Below are 20,016 nucleotides of genomic sequence, written 5' to 3'. Positions count from 1 at the left end.
GTTATATTGTTAAGAAAATGATACAATTTAATATAATATATTAAATGCTGTGTTTTATTTCTAGTTAGTAGACTCCATCCTTCAAGATTTAGCAGACTGAATAGAAAGACATGATTATAGCATCTCTTTGAAACCAGTGTGTTAACTGAGCTGTCCAGAAGAAGAGATCCATGTATAAAATTCTAGAAGATCTTAGTGTATCATTTTATTGAAGCCTTATCTACAGCTAATGTTTGCAGCATTCACAATGGATTGGGCAAAGTTGGGAGTTCCTCTAACCTGTCATAAAGCTGTCTGAAATGGTATAAAGCTTTAGGATATAGCAAGAGTCTTATGCAAGAACACAGCAAAAAAAAGAGAAACAGTTTGAATATAAAGAATGATTGAAACTTTCATTTTTCTGCCAAAAGTATTTTGAGCATTAGAGTTAAAAAGTGTTTGGGGGGCCTTCCCTGGTGGTGCAGGCAGTTGAGCGCAGCATGGTGAAGCTGTCCGCAGCCTCCTCAGTGCTGGTTCCATCCTGGCCTGCGTGTGAGAATCCCACATGGCGCAGCAGACCTCTCCTGTCTCACACACTGCTCCCCTCAGCAGTGTGTTTCAGTCAGTCTGCCTGTTCTGTTCCCGCTCTGTCTCTGGTGAATCCTTTCACCTTCCTGCTCATCTGGCCTATACCCTGGTTCTTGTATAAATAAATAAATAAATCTTAAAAAAAAAAAAAGAAATATTTAAAAAAAGTGTTTGGGAATACTTCAAGTAACAAAAGCATTATTTAACCAATTGCATAGTTACACATACATGAAATGCAGGCCCAAAGTGGAGACTTATTTCTAGGTAGTATACCCTCCAAAGACACCTCTGTAATTAATGAATCTTATGTATATATCTATACATTCCTTAGTAGGTTGACTGATAGAGAGAGAGAGAGAGACATTTATTTGAACACATATCACCAACGCTGTTTCTCTCTTTACCTTTGTCCCTTCCCTATGAGATCCAGGAATACAGGAAATTGTCAATCTCTTCTTTCCTTGCTCACTGAATAAATGCCCTATGTGCAATGCAGGTATTTAAGTTGATACTCCATTTTCAAATTGCAGTCCCATACTCACAGCAAACCACATTACCTAGTATCCAGGAAGTGTAAAGTTGTACTTCCAAAATTATACAGATTTTTAAATTATATAGATTTTTAAAATTTAACAAAATTTGAGAAAAAGAAAGTTTTCAAATTGAACAATTCATGGCTGTTCAAGGAGGAGGCCTGGCCAGCTTTGGGCACCAATTCATCAATTCACTCTTTGTTCTTTAAATCCCCTTTGAGTTAAAATGTTTTACACACTGTCCAGATGAAAGCTTCCTAGAAGCACATTAAAAACAACACACGTGGAGGCACTTAGCAGTGCCCCCTACTGAGAGCTTTAGTCAGTAAGTCAGACTCCTACTAGTGTGAAGTCCATTTTATGTTGCTAAGGGAAAAAATAGCTCTGAGACATTAGTCACCTAGAACACTGAAATGTTAGACATTCAGAATGTTTTTCAACTTGGAAAGCAGCAGGGTGTACATCAGAAAAATTAATAGGAAGCTACCTCTGCAAATTATACAGGAAATTTCTGAGTCTGAAAATTTGATTTAAGAAATCATTTTTGCATACATAGATTTATACTCACATTTTCAGGTAAATACAGCAACAAGCCACCTATTTCATATATAACCTCACAGTTAAGAATTGTTCAGGGGTTGGTTGGGTGAGAATAGCTGGAGGAAAATTAGAAAAATAATTATTTAAATGAAATGAATGATAAAAGCTATAACCTGGCATTTTTTTTCTCTCTGATTAGACAATGAAGAAATAAAAAGATAAATACTTCCAATAATGAATTTATAGTCCAAGTAACTGGCAGTAAAAGTAAGATTGACATATATTTTGATTGACATTAGAATTCTATTCCTGTTTATTTAATGCTGAGTTACCATTACTTTTATGTTAATTTAATAGAAAGGGAAAAGAAATACCATCATCTTGTCAAGCTATGCAGAGAAAAGGATCCGATTTCCTACTGGGAAATTATCAGTATATCTACTTTCCTGTTGGGATTAAAATCTGAACTGTACTTAATTTCCTATTGGCACTATACTGGCTGCCTCTGTGACACTGTTAGTATAGAAAATGTGAGATTGTTTGCATAATCAGAATCATGATTGCAAAAAATGTGTGGGAAAAGAATGCAATGGGCAGCTTAAAGTATAGGCATATGGGATAATCAAATGCATGTGTTAGATATTTGGCTATGTTTTGAGAGCAAATTTTTGAATGTACATAATTAGTATGAGCTTTTATTCAGATGTTTAATTTTATCTTTTCTGAATATATCATTTTTCTTGATTATATAGCTCAATGTATTTTAAATACTCATTTTATTGAAACTTGGGTTTACATATTTTTGGTTAAATGCAGTTTAACCATGTCTATTAGAAATGGAACATGAGGGCCTTCCCTGATGGTGCAGTGGTTGAGCGCTGGGCTGTGAAGCTGCCAGTTCGATCCCCGGCCGCTGGAGAGGGTCCCACATGGCACAACAGATCTCTCCTGCCGCCCACTGCTCCCCTCAGCAGTGTATTTCGTCACTCTGCCTGTTCTGTTCCCTGCTCTGGCTCTGGTGAATTCTCTCACCCTCCCGCGCTTCTGGCTTCTGACTGTACCCAGTGCTTGTATAAATAAACAAACAAACAAACAAACAAACAAATAAATCTTAAAAAAAAAAGAAAGGAATGGAACATGAAAATTATTTAGAATTTGTGATTTGCAAAGAAAGGATGGCCTAGGGAAGAACCTTAAATGGAGAAATGCGGGCCTCTCTGGTGGCTCAGGCGGTTGAGCGCAACACGGTGAAGCTGTTTGCAGCCTCTGCGCGCTGGTTCAATCATGGCCGGCCGGCGAGGGTCCCACATGGTGCGGCTGACTTCTCCTGTCTCGACTGCTGGTCCCCTCAGCAGTGTATTTCGTCAGTCTGCCTGTTTTGTTTCCCTCTCTGTCTCTCGTGAATGCTCTCACCCTCAGGCGAATCTGGCCTGTACCCTGATTCTTGTATAAATAGATAAATAAATAAATAAATGAAGAAATAAAGAAATAAATGAAGAAATAAAGAAATAAAGAAAAAAATAAAAACAGAGAAATCCTCCTCCATGCATTAGGACTTGTTGAGAAAATAATCAATTCCAGTGAGACTGTCACTACTTCTGTGGAATTTTAAGAGAAAATATATATTATTGCATAAGCAGGTGATCACCATGAATATTTGAGATAATTGATGAAAGTGAGCCTTTCCTATGATAGACAAATGCCTTCAGAATGCTCATCATTCTCCTCTCTGCTTTATATAGTACAGATCAGTTCACTTAATTTTAAACCACCTATTTTTTCTCTTTCCTAGCATAAGCCCTGCTCAAGTCCTCTGGTAACTAGAAACACAGGCAAGAAAGGAATCTCTGTCATAGCATAATGGCCTCAATGGAAAAACCAAAATAAAAATAAAATGTAAATATTTAATAGACCTTTAATAGAAAATCATAAAATCCTTAAAAATGTTATTTCAGTAGAAATATATTTTCAGTTTCCAGAATAGAATCGTTTCCTTTCCTGTTGATTTCTATTTGATGTTTACAGAAATTCATTATTTCCCTTACAATGATTATAAGAACATGAAATCAGATATAAAAAATTTATTTATGCATTTAAAAAATAGTCATGTTAGCCTACTGTGTATTAGGCACTATACTAGGCCCTAGGATGCAAAGGTGAATGAACACTAGCCCCACAAATTTTATAAGTTTGGGGAGAATTCAGATAATAAAAAATAGATGTGTAATGTCATAGGCACAATGATATTCTGAAGAAAGACAAAGGGACAGCAAGTGTAAGAACCATGAGCATGGAAGAATCTTGGTGTCAAAGGAGTAGTAAAAATGCTGATGAGGCTAAGATAGAGCAGTGAGAGTTATTTCAAGATGAGTTCAAAGAGACTGACCCAAATAAAATTATAAGGGCACTCTGAATTATATAAAGAAGGACTTTTGATTCGGTACTCAGAATCAAAGGGGAAACCACTTCAAACTATGGCCTAGAAAGAACATATGAAGATTTATATTCAAAATAAAATTCTCTGATTGCTATGGGGATATATAACTATGTGTGTTTGTGTAGGGGTGGGAAGCATGGGCGAGATGGCAATCACGATTAGAAGAAAGAAAACCAGGAAGGAGATTTTGTTGAAGACTAGGAGACAGAGGCAGAAGTGGCAAGGAAGATGTCCGTCTTGTGTATTTGTGTGTGTGTGTGTGTGTGTATACATATATATACACACATATATGTATAGTATATATCTCCAAAGAAGAGCTGGTTAAGATTTGCTGATTGGGCTTCCCTGGTTGCGCAAGGGGTTAAACACAACACTTATGATCAATCCACAGCCTCTGCAGCACAAGTTTGAACCCAGCTGGTCAGGGAGCAGCCTATGTGGCACAGCAGACCTCTCCTGACTCGCCTGCTGCTCCCCTCAGCAGTGTATTTCAGTCAGACTGCCTGTTCTGTTTCCCACTCTGTCTCTGTGAATCCTCTCACCCCCTGTACCTCTGGCCCATGTCTCAGCTTTTGTATGTATAAATAAATAAGATTTGCTGATTGACTGAATGTTAGGGAAGAGATGACTTTTAGGTTTAATTATATCCTACAAGGATTATAACTGGATAAATGGACTTAATATTTGTAGAAACATAGAATATTTGAAAAGGGGAATGTTTTAGGAAGAGCTTCAAATTGAATTGTTAAGTTTGAAATGCCTACTAGAGAAAAAGACACAATGTTCAGAGGACTCTGGTTGGAGACAGAAATTTGGTAAACATCAGAATGTAAATTGCATTTAAATGCATGAAACTAGGCAAGACCTTCTAGGAAATAAGCTTAGACAAAGAAGAGATCTGAAGATGGAGCAGTCAATCCCAGACTTTCCACAATTTTGCAAGTGAGGAGAAAAGACAGCAATGAAGAATGAGGAGACCCAAGAAGATATAAAGAACATCAAGAGCTCATAGTGTTCTGAAATATAAATAAATGATTAATTTCAGGAGGGAAATAGTGATCCCTAGATTACATGTTTCTGAGAAGTTGAGTACAATGAGTTTGTGTCCTTGACAATTAGGTTTTCATTTTGGAGACATGGGCAAATTAGAGTGGAGTTGATTTGAAGAGAGAATTCAAAATGAGAACTTGGAAAGAGTCTGTAGGAAGAGTATTTTCTCCATGAATGACTGCATGAAAACACAGGGCCAGAACTCAGGATGAGGGGAATGGATCCTTACAAAAGCATTTTTATTTTTATGGGAATAGTTACAGTATGTGTGCTTATGGTCATGAGCTAGCAAAGAATGTAAAATGATGAACTAGGGAAAAGAGGGAATATTTATAGGATTGAGGTCCTTGAGTAGACGAGTTCTAATACACGCTTCAGTGGTTGACCTCAAATAAAAGTAGACATGCTTTTATTATTGCAAGAGAAGGGTACACAGAAAAATGGGCACTGGTATAAAGAGGTATATTTGATGGTGGGTGGACAAGTTGGTTCTTTTCCTAATCATTATGATTGTTTAAGTGGAATAAGAAATTAAGTCACCATGCAAGAGTGGGGAAAAAAGGGAAAAATTGGAAAAATTGGAACTTTAAGGAAAGAGAAGATATGAAAGGGAGTAATCTCACAAAGGGGAATAATTAATTGACTAGAGGATTATAGTTAAGTTTGGGGGCATTGTTGAAAGGCTGACTTGAAAACTGTGACCATAAATTTAAGTGGAGCACAATGAGCTTTCATGTGGGTTTTTATCCTGCCCATTCTGCTTCTCATGGGGCAGTAATGAGTAGATGGAGATTGGAATTACTCCAAGGAAATATGATCAAAGAGAGTCTTGGACCTAGATGAGAAGACCTTTCTTGTAAAGGGTTAGATGGTAAATATTCAGGCTTGCTCTGTAGGCCTTACAACCTTTGTCATAATGCTCAGCTCTCTATTTTGACACAAAAGCAATCACACGATTCATAAACAAGTGGGTGTGACTGCGTTCCAATAAAACATTTAGTGAGCTGATTTGGCTTGAAGGGCTTAGTTTACTGAGTCATGGTTCAGTGATCTACAGATGCAAGCAAGTAACCTATCAGAGTGATGGACCATGGACTCGATGCTGAGCAGTGCATGAGGTGGACACATGAGGATACGCATAATTGACTCGAAGGTCTAGATGGGGTTAGTGAACTTACAACATAGAAGTGCTAATGAAAATGAACTGGAATCTTGAAAGATGTTACTGAGATGTATGCCTTGTAGTGTTTTACTTATATTTTCTTCTATATATTTTATGGTTTTAGGTCTTCTGTCCAGATCTTCTGTCCATTTTACATTGATTTTTGTGCATGGTGAGAAGTAGTGCTCTAGTATCATTCTTTTGCATGTGGTGGTCCTGTTTTCGCAGCACCATTTATTGAACAAACTGTCCTTGTTCCATTGCATATCTTTGTTCCAATATTGGATGGTTTCACTTATAGAAGGAATATAGAGGAACCAAATAAGACATCAGGGGAAAAAAATAAAATACAAAACAACAAAACAAACCAAAAACAAGCAGACAATTATAAACCAGAGACATCCTGCAGGGGAAGGGAGGGAGAGAGATCAGAAGGAGGGAGGGAGGGGCACATGGGACTGTGGTGATGATGGATGGGTGCATTGGTGGTGAAAATTCTATGGGGACTACACATGAGGGGGAAACAGCAAACATTGTTTAAAAAATGAACAATGATGTAAAATATATATATAAATAAATGTTAAAAAGAAAGAAAGAAAATGAACTGGAAAGAGGGAAGTTAGTGCCTAGAATGTCTGCTGCTTGGTATCCAGTTTTTAGAGATGATTCTTGCATTGGATAAGAGCCAGGACAGGAACCTGGAAATCTTGGCCTTTTTATTCTGGGGCTGAGTCTTCAAATGTTCTGGGGTAGATTCTTTGTGAGGGGAAGGAAGTTCTTATCAAAAACAAAGACTGCTCTGGAAGTTTCTCTCAAATTAGCCATATTCATAGTTTTGTATTCTCCTTTATAGATTGTCAGGAGCAGCAAGATGGGTTGATTTCTCCCAAATCCTGAGGGTGATGGCATGGTCAAATAGAAGTCACTGGGTAAGAGTAGATGTTCCCTATAGTCTCACTTTAATTCATTGGTTTGTTATGTCCAGTATATCTGATACATCTCTTCCAGAAAATCATTTGTTAATATCATTGGGCTGGGGATAACCACCCAATTATTATTATTCTTCCTACAAAATCACTTTAAGGGCCTCCCTGGTGGCACAAAGGCCTAAGCACAGCACTATGAAACTGTCCTCAGCCACTGCAGCATGAGTTCAATCCCTGGCCAGCCAGGGAGCTGACCCACATGGTGCAGCAGACCTCTCCTATCTCACCCGCTGCTCCCCTCAGCAGTGTATTTCAGTCAGTCTGCCTGTTTAGCTCCCCACTCTGTCTCTTGTGAATCCTCTCACCCTACCCATGTTACCCCAATTCTTGTATGCATAAATAAATAAATCTTTTAAAAAAACCACTTTAGTTGATGCCTACCAAGCAATATACTTGCTATACTTTTCTCAATTAATACAGTATATTGTGTTTTCATTAGGAAAATTTGAAAGTCATTCAGATATAAAATATTATCGATTGTCAGCTTCCCAAATTAATCTGTTTGTATATTCATTCATTGTATATGCTTGGCAAATAAAAATATTTAAGGCATAATCTCTGCCCTCAAGATACTTAGACTAAAAGTGGAAAGGATTATGCAAATAAATAATTGGGCACTGAATTAATTGCTATAACAGAGCAAAGTGAGTGATTGGTTGATTATTCATCTCATTTCTTTTCAGTACTTCCTATATGCCAAGAAAATAAAAATGTATAAGATATTTTCTCTGCTGTCAAGAGGCTTAGAGACTGGTTGTGGAGGTGAGTATACAGTCATATACTCCTTAATGACATTTTGGTCCACAACGGATCACATATTCAGTGGTGATACCAATGGCTATTCCATGCAATCTAGGTACACCACCCATGTTTGTGTAATTACAGTCTATGTAGATTACCAAATGGCAAAATTGCCCAGTGATATGCTTCTCAAAACATATGCATGATATTAAGCAAATAGTTGTGAGACACTGCATAGTGTTGCAATAAAGACATGCCAATAAACATCAGTGATAATACAAAGGAGGAGGGAAACTTGACTTTTCTAGGCAGGTAAGAAAGTCTTCACAAAGGAAATGACTCCTAAGCTGGGTTTTGTAAGGTACATGGGCTATCATCAAGAGCAAAGGTCTTGCTAAGAGGGGGGAGTTGGAACAAATACATGGAGTGAGTATAGCAGGAGAGTTGGGACAACAAAGGTGAAGAAGGGGTTATTAGCTGGAAAAGATAGGAGAGCCAGAGTAGGTAAGAATGCCAGAAGGAGAAATGTTGATCTTATCAGGTATGCTACCAGAGATCCAGAAAGGCTTTCATTAGAGAAATAAACAATACATTTGCATTCCAGATAGTGGACAATGGAGGAGGGAAAGGTGAGACTGAATGCACGTTTTCTCATTTATTTTTCCTTTATTGTTATTATTTTTAAAATTTTGCTGGTAACCAATTAAACTGATATCATGATCACTAAAGGACTGAGTTAAAAAGACAAATCTCAGAACTAGATGCTTCTCTATATTCTTTTTAATTGTAATCTATGCTGGTTTAGGTCCCATCCTCTGCACTCAGTTATTTGTGCTTACATCTGCCAGTGGACACATCAGGTCACCTGATAAATATCCCCATATTGGTAAGTCTCCAACACCATTTTAAGGTGAGAAGCAAGATTTATTAATCTGAGACATGGGGGACTACAATCCCATCATCACCAAAGGGAGGGTTGTTGGAAACTGAAGGTGGAATTAAGCAGCTAGGTTTGGTATAAAACCAGACATGTTGGCCTTGAGGTGTCTCTCGGTTCTTGACTCTGGGCTCTTGGCTGGGCTCTTGGCTCTTGGCTTTTCTCCTGCTCTCAGTGTGCGATTGGGATTCCAGGTGAGCGGGACTGGTAGGACACATTCACCAATTTATCTCCCTCTCTTTCTCCCTGAGTTATTCATTTATTCATTTCCCTTTCTTTTGCAAATAAACCCTGTATTAATCTTTTCTGTGTGTGCCTGCAGTTGAGTTTTATTATAAGTCCCTTTTTAGCACGTGGGTGAAGACCCACAGTCAGGCAACCCATTTCATATCGGGGTTGCCCTGTAATACATCTACCTGCGGTCTTTTTGCAGAAGTTCAGCAACTCTTACTGAATTAAACCAAATACTTATTACGTAATGTTCAATAGCTACAAGATTAGTAGTTTTGAGGAAACAATAACTACTAGTAATTTTCCTAGCAACCCGCAGCCATACCTAACAATGGAAAGAAGGCAATATGCTCAAACATGCTTAGCTTATATTATGGGATTGAATAATCTAAAAGAATAAATTTGACTGTGCTAAATGTAATTGTAACTTCTTCAAAGCAAATTTTTTAAACTTCCTGGCAGTTTTTTCCTAAAATACTTCCTCATCATACAATAAATGACCATGACATGAAAACAATTTGAGTCGATATTCAAAAAACACTAAAGTGATGTCTAATTTAAAAGGATTGTTAAAAACAAAGTTAGCAAATGATGTTTCTAACAGAGATAATTGTTTGTGTCTCCAGTGGCCTGTGGTGCTTCAGGCATTGTTGTCCTGTAGTTTTATCACATTCACCTGCTTCAATTGAAGCCATTCTGCACCCTTGCATAAACAAAATAACTCCCTTAGCAGATTTAATTTTTTTCTCTTTCCTTCTATATATTGCCTAGCACAACTAGGCACAACTGACAACTAACAAGTAGAGGCACTATTTCAGTCAGTGGATAAGACATTACATCAAAAATGAATTCCATATTGGATTCTCTTTAGTATAACTTAAAATATACTGATGCCTTTCAGCACTTTGGAACAGAGAAACACAGCTCTTTCTGGAAGTTGTAAGATGCAAGTGATAACTTGAGTTGTGTTATTTTTATAGAGCAGTGACAAATGCCTTGTTTTCACACTGAACACAAAATATATTGTGGAGAAATCCCCCACAGGAACGGGAAAGGCAAAGATGCCTAAATATTGCTGGTTTGATATCTCTGGTTCTGATGTCCAGAATGGGTGTGTTCTCTCCAGGCTAATAGCACATAATAATTGCAACCCGATGGAAACAAAATGTTTCCCTTCATGGTTAATGTATATATCAATGTGTGCGGTCAGTGAAGCTCTGTTTTTCTTCCTCTAGGCAACTATATAACTCAATCTCTGCTCATGACAACAGTAACACTCAGCATTTGTATAATAGACACACATGCCCTTTTTTATTTCAACCCTTCATTTTATTTTATTATTTTATTTTATTCTAACTCTATCAGTGTTTACCACCTTTATGTTCAGATTGCTAAAGTATATCTCTTGATAGAAATATGCCAAATAAAGCAATATATATTTTTCATGGTAGATGAAATCACTAGCATTTTTGTCTTCTTTATTGATCTCAGATCATATATTTGGATTTAAACACACACACACACAAATAGTACCAATTGAAATTTACACAAACTAAACTTTTCTTCCTGATTTCTAAATGGTACATGGCACACAGCATAATCTAGAGTCGGTTTCACAAAAAATTTGGTATAAGCAAAATAAGAATGATGTGATTTGCTTCTCATTATATGAATATCACCTGAACTTTTCTAATCAACACACAATTTTTTTTTTAAATCTGTGAATGAAAGCACTATCATGTTGGGTGCCATTCTCATCTGAATCATATCAAAAAAGTCTAAAAATAACTCAAAAATAAAAAGCATCCTGAGTGATAATGTTGCCTATGGGATTGCTACAAAATAGTTGCCATTCTGATATGAATGTCTAAAAGAGAATCCAGGAATTATAGAGTTCCTTTTGATCTCAAAAGAACTTCCCAGAAAAAGGTGGACAGCCAAGAAATCTACTTGCTTGCTTGGTGGCAGCTCATGTAGGGTCAATACTAAGAACCTGCTGGATGTTCTGTCCAATCAACATGGTACAGAGTATGTACAGGAAGACGAAGGAGCAGTTTGTGGTGCCATCCCTGGGAGATTTCCTTGGATGTATGAGATGGGGTTAAAGGGAGCTTTGCCACCATTCTACCATTGAATATGGAATTGAACATTACCATCAAAGCAGTAAAACAGTAGCCAAATTGCAAATATTGATTTCATTTGAACCATTGATAGATCCCTGTTGTTATTCTTCTTTTTCTTTTCTTGCCTCTGTATTTTCTTCTTTGGTTATCAACCAGCAGACTCTGTTATCATTTCCTTCATTTCCATTGTTTTACTCACATTTTCTAATTCCACCTTTAGTCTCTTATATTGGTCTGTCCTGTAAACCAGGACCCAAGTTGGACCCTCAGTGAGAAGAGCCAGGTGCAGAGATAAAGATGATGAGTAACATATCCTTGAACATGATGCTCATCTCGCACTCCTGTCTCTGCCCTCCCACCTGCCACAGGGAAGTGCTCCAAATCCAGGAAGAAATGCAGCATTCCTAGATTCTACCACCACCACCACCAAGTAACACAAATGTGCTTTAAAATGATTTATTAATCATGAATTAGTTTGTTTCTCCTAGATTTCCATGAAGCAGTTTTTGTGGTTTTATTTAATTTTTATGGCTGATATATCGCTGATGATGAACAGGTTTTTCTGACATTGCAATGGAAGAGGATAGTCCGACAAAACATTCTTTAGTGTGGATACTTATCACATTTTAACATTTATCAGAACTCTATCATTGAATTTCTTTATAGAAAAGTGAGTCAGCAAGAAATTCCTAACTCTAGAGAGTGTTCTCAAACAAATCACTCTCAATCATGTATTCTTTGGTCAAAATATAACACTGGTTAGCTGTCAGAAACCCTAGACCTTACTTGAAGGAGATTCTATAAAAATGACACAATCACTTTACTGCCTAAAGCAGCATATCAGCCCTTTTGTTCTCTGTGACAGTTCTATGTATGGAAAATTTCCTAAAATGTAGCTAAAGAAAGGCAAAAATTATGTAGGCTAAATAGGAAATGAAATGGAATACATTTGGATATGTATGTGGTTAACTCTTGAATCATTTTTACTCTGTGGTCCCTAAGCTATTTTGGATGAGATCCTAGAAAGTAGGTATGATGGTTAATCATATGTCAACTTGGAGGGTGTTTTAGGTTGAGATACCATTTTAATCAATGAGCTTGAGTAAGCAAATTGCTCTCCATAATATGGTGTGCTTCATCTAAACTGTTAAAGACCTGAGTATTATATAAAGACCAGCCCTCCCAAAGAAAAGGGAATTCTCCAGTATACCATGTTCAGATTTCATCTGCACTTTTGTCTGCCCTGTCGCTGGGTTACTGAGACTCAGACTGGATAATCCACCTCAGCTCTCTCCTAGCACTTGTCTGCTGGCCCGCACTGTAGATTTGGTGTTGCCAGTTTCCATGATCTTGTGATCCAATTGCTTATAATAACTCTCTCTTTGTATCTATACATATGTATACAAACAGAATAAAAACAAGAAGTGGAGAACCCTAACAGTACACAATGCATCAAAAGATGAATTGTACAAGTTGTCATCAACAGATTTATAGAACTTGTATTCATTGATCTCTAAGATCATATCAAAGAAGATTGGTTTCATGATATGCTTTGCCATCACTGTTTGACTAAACTGCTGCTCTTTGAATTACCTCACAATCCAGTGAAAAGGCAGGTCTGGGTGGCCATGATTATACTAGGTAACCCAACTCCCCTGACTACAACTTTCTGCATCATATGTGGGTAACTGGGGGTAAAGAGGGTTTGAGGGTGACTAATCTACAGGCTGGGTTGAGTCAAGTAGGAATCTGATCTTAAGAATTTGAACTAAGAATTTGAACTAAGAGGCCCTCCCAGGTGGCGCAGCAGTTGAGCACAGCCCTATGAAGCTGTCTGCAGCCTCTGCAGTGTGGTTCGATCCCCAGCCAGCCAGGGAGAAACCCACAAGGCACGGCAGACCTCTCCTGCCTTGCCTGCTGCTCCTCTCAGCAGTGTCTTCGGTCTGTCTACCTGTTCTGTTCTGCTCTCCGCTCTCTCTCTGGTGAATTCTCTCACCCTCCTGTGCCTCTAATTGTACCCTGGTTCTTGTATAAATAAATAAATCTTAAAAAAAAAAGAATTTGAACTAAGAGGCATTGATACAGTCAGGGTAGGCACTGCTGGTTAAAAATGTATTTATAAGATTTGTTGCCAACTTCTAAACCTGCAGGAGACTAAACAAAGAATGCCTATTTAGTTTAGCAGAGTGCAACTGTGATGAGCTAAAGGGTCTTGGGCTTCAAGAAATACAATAATACACTCACATATTTAGAAATATGAAAGCTAAGAAATCTGCTCTGTGCTGAGGACAATGAGATAGACGCATCTCTGCCAACACACTGTTGACTTAGCTTCTTGATCCAGCTATACCGTTATTTCACCTTGGATAAATCACTTATCTTCTCTGGATTTAATTTTTCTTAATTTTTCTCAACAATGAAATTAAACTGGGACCTCCCTGGTGGCGCAAAATGTTAATGCACAACCTATAAAGCTATCAACAGCCTCTACATCACAAGTTCCATCCCTGGCAGGCCAGGGAGCTACCCACATGGTGCAGCAGACCTCTCCTGACACCAGCTGCTCCTTTCAGCAGTGTATTTCAGTCAGTCTGCCTGTTCTGTTCCCCACTCTGTCTCTGGTGAATTATCTCACCCCTCACACCTCTGGCCTGTACCCCAGTTCTTGTATGCATAAATAAATAAATCTTTAAAAAAACAATAAAATTAAACATTCAAGTTATAAGTATGGACATCTAGAGAATGCAGCAGTTATAAATTTGTCATATGAAATAAGGATTATTTAATGGTGGATTCTCCTTTATGTTAATAGGTTTTGTATATTATCAGTCTAATCTGTCAATAATCGAGTTGTTTTCCTTAAAGAAGTCATTTTCAAACATTATTTTTTCTTTTACCAGGGAACACTTTGGTTAAAAAAAAAACACACAAACAAAACAACAACTTTCAGAGTGATTTGAGCAAATGAAATAGATAAAAGCTGGGCATCTGACCAGAGTAAATGAGGCTTGAACTTTGCCCCCATGACCTTTCCCACCCTCCAACATACCTTCAGACTCTGCATCGCAAGCTCTGTAGACCCAAGTTTAAAGCTTTGGCCTTTGAGAAACAATGAAGATGAATATGGAAGAGAGAGAATGGAACAAACTTATAAACTACAGGAGCACCTGGAGACCCGCAGAATTTTAGAGCTATACAAACTGGAAGCATTTCCTGCCTTGGCATGGAAGGATAGGGGGGAATCTTGAAAGGAAGAGTCTGAGAAGAAACAGCTGCAAAGCTGAAAATTGGGGCCAGAGGTAAATGGGAATTATGGGGGGAAGGTTAACAGAAGGGAGGAAAGATGTGGTGTTCTATGTCCCTGGTTTCAAAAGGCATAGTAGAAAATTCAAAAAGAACACTTCCAAACAAATATGTTTAAGAGATTTCAAAAAAGGAAACTCCTTAAAGGGTATTATAATTAACTAAAAAGAGCAAGCAGGGAAGACTTAGAAAGGACTTTTCTTGTGAAAATGCTACAAAACATTTAGCTTCACTTCAAAACTTTTAGTGTTACTTCAATCAGAATCAAAGCTGATGGAATCAAAAGAATGATGAAATAAAGACTTCCAAGGATTTCATCCTCCATAAAAGTACTGAGAACACTGGCAAGAAATTGTCAGAATCAACTTTATTTTGAGCACTAGAAATTAATCAATGATTTCAGCAATTTGGGGGTACATTTATTTAAGTAAAATAGCTAAATCTTAGTAAGAACAATGAGTTTTATGGCATTTTTACTTGCTCTATCCACATTCTCCCCTCTTTTTTTTTCTTTTTTTTGTTTTTTTTTGTTGATTGTTTTGTTTTTTTTATTTTTTTAATAATAAATTTTATTTTTATATTCCCCATACAATTGCAGCCCCCCCCCATTCTACCCTCTTGAGCTTGATGGCAGGCTTGACAACTAACAGCCAAAAATCATGGTGAAAACCAGAAGCTTAGCAGCCTTTGGAGACTGAACAGAGCTGGTAGAGTTCCTTCAAGCCCCATTCTCAGAGAATTACCATTGTTTGACCTGTGGGATATTTCATGGATATTGGTTACCTTGGTAAGCATGGAATGGTTACCTTGATTTCACTCAACTTACAGTTCACCCAGTACAAACATCTTTCTCCATGGACATTTGTTCAAATCAGTCAGAGGAAATTGAACATTGTGACTGCCTAAAGCAGAAGATAACAGCTGGAGCAAATAAAAGCCTGACCAAAATGATTAATTGGAAACGTTTGGGCATGAGATGTCCATAGGGAACTTAGAGAGGCTGCAATACTTTCCAGGGAATGTAGGTGACACATGAATGAACAGGTCAAAATGCACTCCCAGGGCTGTGTGCATACCTCAGATATGTGTAAGCGTTCACCTTGGATTAACCTTGAGGTTCTGCACAATTAAGAAATGAAAGCCAAGGAAGAGTCATAAACTGCCTAAGTGTTGAAGGTATGTCCTACACACACACACACACACACACACACACACACACAAACACACACAAACACAAAAGCCCTCAGCAAAGACTGGGATAATTACAGCTTCCAGGTGATAAAAGAAATCTCTCTCTAATCAGAGACCTATTGGGGCACAATCAGGCATCTCTACATAAGCATAATGTAAGTCACAGAAGGGAAAGAAAAGGAGCATAAAGATGTGCAGAAATAATATTAAAAAATTCCCCAAATTTGGTGAAAAATATTAATCTTTATATCCAAAAAGTTCAATAACCTCTAGGAATGATAAGTACAAAGAGACCCATACCAAGACATAGTATAATCATATGGAATATTCAACCATTATATTCAGTAATGAATAAAAAAGCCATACAAAAGAACAATTAGAGAACAAATATCTTAAAATTGTGTGCTCTAGGTTGGAAATCTTTTTCTTTGAGTAATTTAAATATCTACTGCCATTCCTTTTTGACTTTAATGCTTTCACCAAGAAGACTATGGACAGTATAATGGTGTACCTATATAGGTTACTTTACCATTTCTTCCTGTGTTTAATATTTTCTTGTCATAGTTTTCAACAGTTAAATTATAATGTGTCTTAGCATATGTCAACCTGGTATTAATTTGTTTGGAACTTTTTGGAGCTCCGGTCCAATTCTTAAATTGAAGTTTTCTCAGCTATTATTTCTTTATATAAACTTTCTATGCCTTCCTTCTTGTCTCTCAAAAGCTCTTGTACTGGTTTTATTTTTCATTCTTTTTTCTCTTTGTTCTGTTTGTGTGTTGTCTACCACAAGGCATTCAAGTTCATTGCTACTTACCATTATTTTTGCTTGTATCCATTGTGACTCTCTAAGGTGCTTCTTAATGCTATGTAGTAGTTTTAGATGCATTAATTGTATTTGTAGCAGTCTCACACTTTCTTTATTGTGTCCCTGTTTTTTATTTATCTTTTTTTTTTTTTGATGATCTGTTGTTTTTCTTAACAAGCATGGCTGTAATTCTTACCTTAACTTCTCGCAAGACAAATTCTGCAGTTGTGCAGGATGTGACTTCTTCTCTCAGGGGTTTTTTCGCTCCAGCATTTGTGATGTTCTGTCTCTTAAATTTTAGTTTTTAATCATTGAAATAGGGAGCTTCCTTTCATTTTCTTGATAAATTGGCTTTACACCCCATTTACACCTATCTGGGTCTAATCCTAGGTTTTCTACCCAGAATCTTTAGGTCGATGTTATTTTCACATTAATTTCTCTGCAGCTCTTCAGATGATCAGAACACTAGAGCCTGGAAGGGGTAATAGTTAGAAACCAGTATATCAGTACTGAAAGGTCACCTCCATTGGGCACCAGGGGCTTAATCTTACGGTGCTGCAAGTACTTACATTGTTGTAGGGTAAATGGAATTGATCAGGTTTTTTCCACCTTCCCACCACAGGGTCTATGATCAACACCTGTGGGCTTACACGCGAGCCTGACGGCAGCACTTAGAGAGCATGACTGGGTGCACCTGAGCGCAGAGACTGAGTGTATAAGTGGACAGCAGAGGCTGGGAGGTGGCAGAACTGAGGGTCAGAGAGCAGTAGAGAGCCCAGGAGACAACGCGAACTCCAAGGAGCCCAGAAAGAGTAAAGATTCTCAGGGGGCCTGGGAGGCCTCTCAGCCCCCTGCCTGCCCTGCTCCTGGTTGCCACACTACAAACGGTGTAGAGAGATCAGTCAAAGCTGAAAAAGCCACAGAGGGTTCCAGGACTCTACTAGTCTGCCTCGTCATAAAGAGCCTACTCTGTGCCTTGCTGGCGCTACCGTTGGCATTCGTCTGCAGGATGATTTCGTGGAGACTAGTATGGAGCCTCCAAGACCCCGGGAGGGTCTGAGGGTGCAGACCTAAGCGAGTAACAATGCCAGAGGCATGTGGCAGCACAGGAGGTGGCCAAAGTCCAGGAGCTGTGGGAAGAGCTGAAGATTGCTTCAGGAGCCCAGGAGGGGGACAGGGGTCGGCGCTGGGAGAAGACCTAGTGTGGAGGAGAAGCTCTGCCAGGACCAGCCCCGCCACGAGGCAGCAGATGGTACAGTTGCTGGGGAGGAGGAGCAGGATTCATTATTCAAAGCGCCCAGTGCTCACACGAGGGAAAAAACAATGAACTTGAACTTTTCCTCCAGAAGGTGGAGGAAGTTTGGTGGTTGGATGGTGTAAGGGCTGGAAGGGCCACAGTGCAGGTTTTTATGATTCGAGCAGATGGGTGAAAGAGGAAAGAAAGTCCTGGAGCCCTCAGTGGCTTTTGCAGGCTTTTTAATGGGATTTACCAGGTACACAGCAGGCCGGGGTCTTGGGGGGGCCTCCCAGCCCCCAGCAAGTCTTCACTCTGTCTGGGCTCTCCAGTGATCTCTGCTGCTCTCGTGGTTCTTCATGCTTCTCTGCTTTTGCTCTCCTGGCGTCCCTGGGACACCTCCCTTATAAGCCCAGTCTTAGCCCAGTGTAGGGTAAGGTAAAAGGTATCAGGCTTTTCTGCCCTCCTGCCGTCAGGATAGATGAGGGAACCCTGTGGTCCTGAGTGTATGCCTGATGGCGGGCACCTGAAGTGGATATACCTGTGCTAAGACTGTGCTTTTAAGGGCGGCATCACAGGGACACCAGAAGCCAAGAAAGCAGTAGCAGAAGCCGAAGAGAAGCCGAGATCACCAGAGAGCCCAGATAGAGTGAGGATTTGCTGGGGGCTGGGAGGCCTGCCAGCCTCCTGGCCCCCCAGCACCCCTGCCTGCCATATGCCTGGTGAACCCCAATAAAAGACCTGCAAAAAGCCACTGAGGACTCTGACTCCTCCTTTACCCAGTCTGCATGGGATCAGAGAACCTGCTCAGTGGTCCATTCCTGCCCTTTACAATTGACGTAAGTCGGCAAGATGACCCATGCAGACAGGTACGGAGCCCTCCGAAGCCCTGGAGGGACTAAGGAGTAACAGACTGTGTGAGCTTGTGAAGACGCTGTAGGCGCCATGGCAGCACAGAAGGTGGACACCATCCGGGATCTGCAGGACGAGACCTCAGCTGGAGGAGGAGACGCCCGAGAGGACCAGCCAACGACACCCGAAAGGAACAGCCAATGACCCCTGAGGGAGCAGAATCATCGGCGAAAAGAGGAGCATGATTTGGAGCTCGCCAGTGCTGATTCAGGGAGAGGCCAAGAGACTTGGACTGATGGACTGACAATTGAACTTGGACTGACAATCCCACCAGAAGGCAGAGGACCTTGCAAGTTGATGTTTTGGGACCCTGGGGGTGGAAAAGTTTTGTTTGCAAACCCCAGGAGATGGGAATCTGGGGGTGGCCAGTGGGCCTTGATGGCCAAAAGCAGCCTGTGTATGCCCAGCAGCCAGGTGGAGGAGAAAAGCCAACTGAGAAGGCAAAAGCTGGTACTGATGCTAAGTTGAGAAGCCCTGAGTGGCTGCTAAGCAGCCTGGGTATGCTGAAGACCTGTGAGTCTCGTAAAATCACCTGTGGGTGATGCCCTGCTCATTCTTGAGTGAGGGTGAGGAGCTGAGGAACCCGTCCTTGGGGGACGGGTGGGGAACGTGGCTTGGGGTGGAGCCCAAGCTGCATGTAGAGTTTGGATCCCCAACCCATGTGCTTGTGCAGTGGTCTGGCCTGGGTGCAGGGGTCTGCGAGTCGCATTGGTGGCTATGAAGGCCGAGTGTTGGAGCGACTGCAGACAGAAACCCTGAGGGTTGGCGATTACCCCCAACAGTATAGAATTGCCAATCCCAGAGTGAGTGCCTCCTGGAGGTGGATGCGGTGTGTGGCTTGTAGCCGAGACTACAGCCAGAGAAGGCCAGGAAGCCTGACGGCTCCTGGTGTGATATAGTAGATGCCATGAGTGGTTCCCCTCCCTCGTATGAGCAGTGCCTTCGGCAGCAGATTTGGTGGCTCATCTGCTGGTACCAATAATTATCTTTTGCCACTAGGTTGGGGCCCTGCCTGGAATTATTTTGTTCTGTTGTATTTTGGTATAGTGTTCTATTGTGATGTATATTGTTTTTGTGGGTCATGGCTACAGTGTTCTATTGTCAAGAGAAACGCATGTGACTTGCGTAGATTGTGTGGCAGAAAACCCTGAAGAGGTGGACTTTAGGGTAAGGTAAAAGGTATCAGGCTTTTCTGCCCTCCCGCCATCAGGATAGATGAGGGAACCCTGTGATCCTGAATGCATGCCTGATGGCGGGCACCTGA

General features: G+C 39.8%; 1 pseudogene across 1 annotated transcript; it reads right to left on the bottom strand.

Annotated features, from left to right (window-relative positions):
• Nucleotides 1–11,153: 11,153 nt before the first annotated feature.
• On the bottom strand, nt 11,154–11,639 carry LOC311168835 (calcium load-activated calcium channel-like; annotated as a pseudogene). Its single transcript has one exon. The product of its transcript is annotated as a calcium load-activated calcium channel-like (transcript).
• Nucleotides 11,640–20,016: the final 8,377 nt, after the last annotated feature.

Source organism: Talpa europaea, assembly GCF_964194135.1.
Source record: "Talpa europaea genome assembly, chromosome: 3".
Classification (NCBI taxonomy): Eukaryota; Metazoa; Chordata; class Mammalia; order Eulipotyphla; family Talpidae; genus Talpa; species Talpa europaea.
Note: the sequence above shows the minus strand (reverse complement) of the source record. Positions and strands in the feature narration are given on the sequence as shown.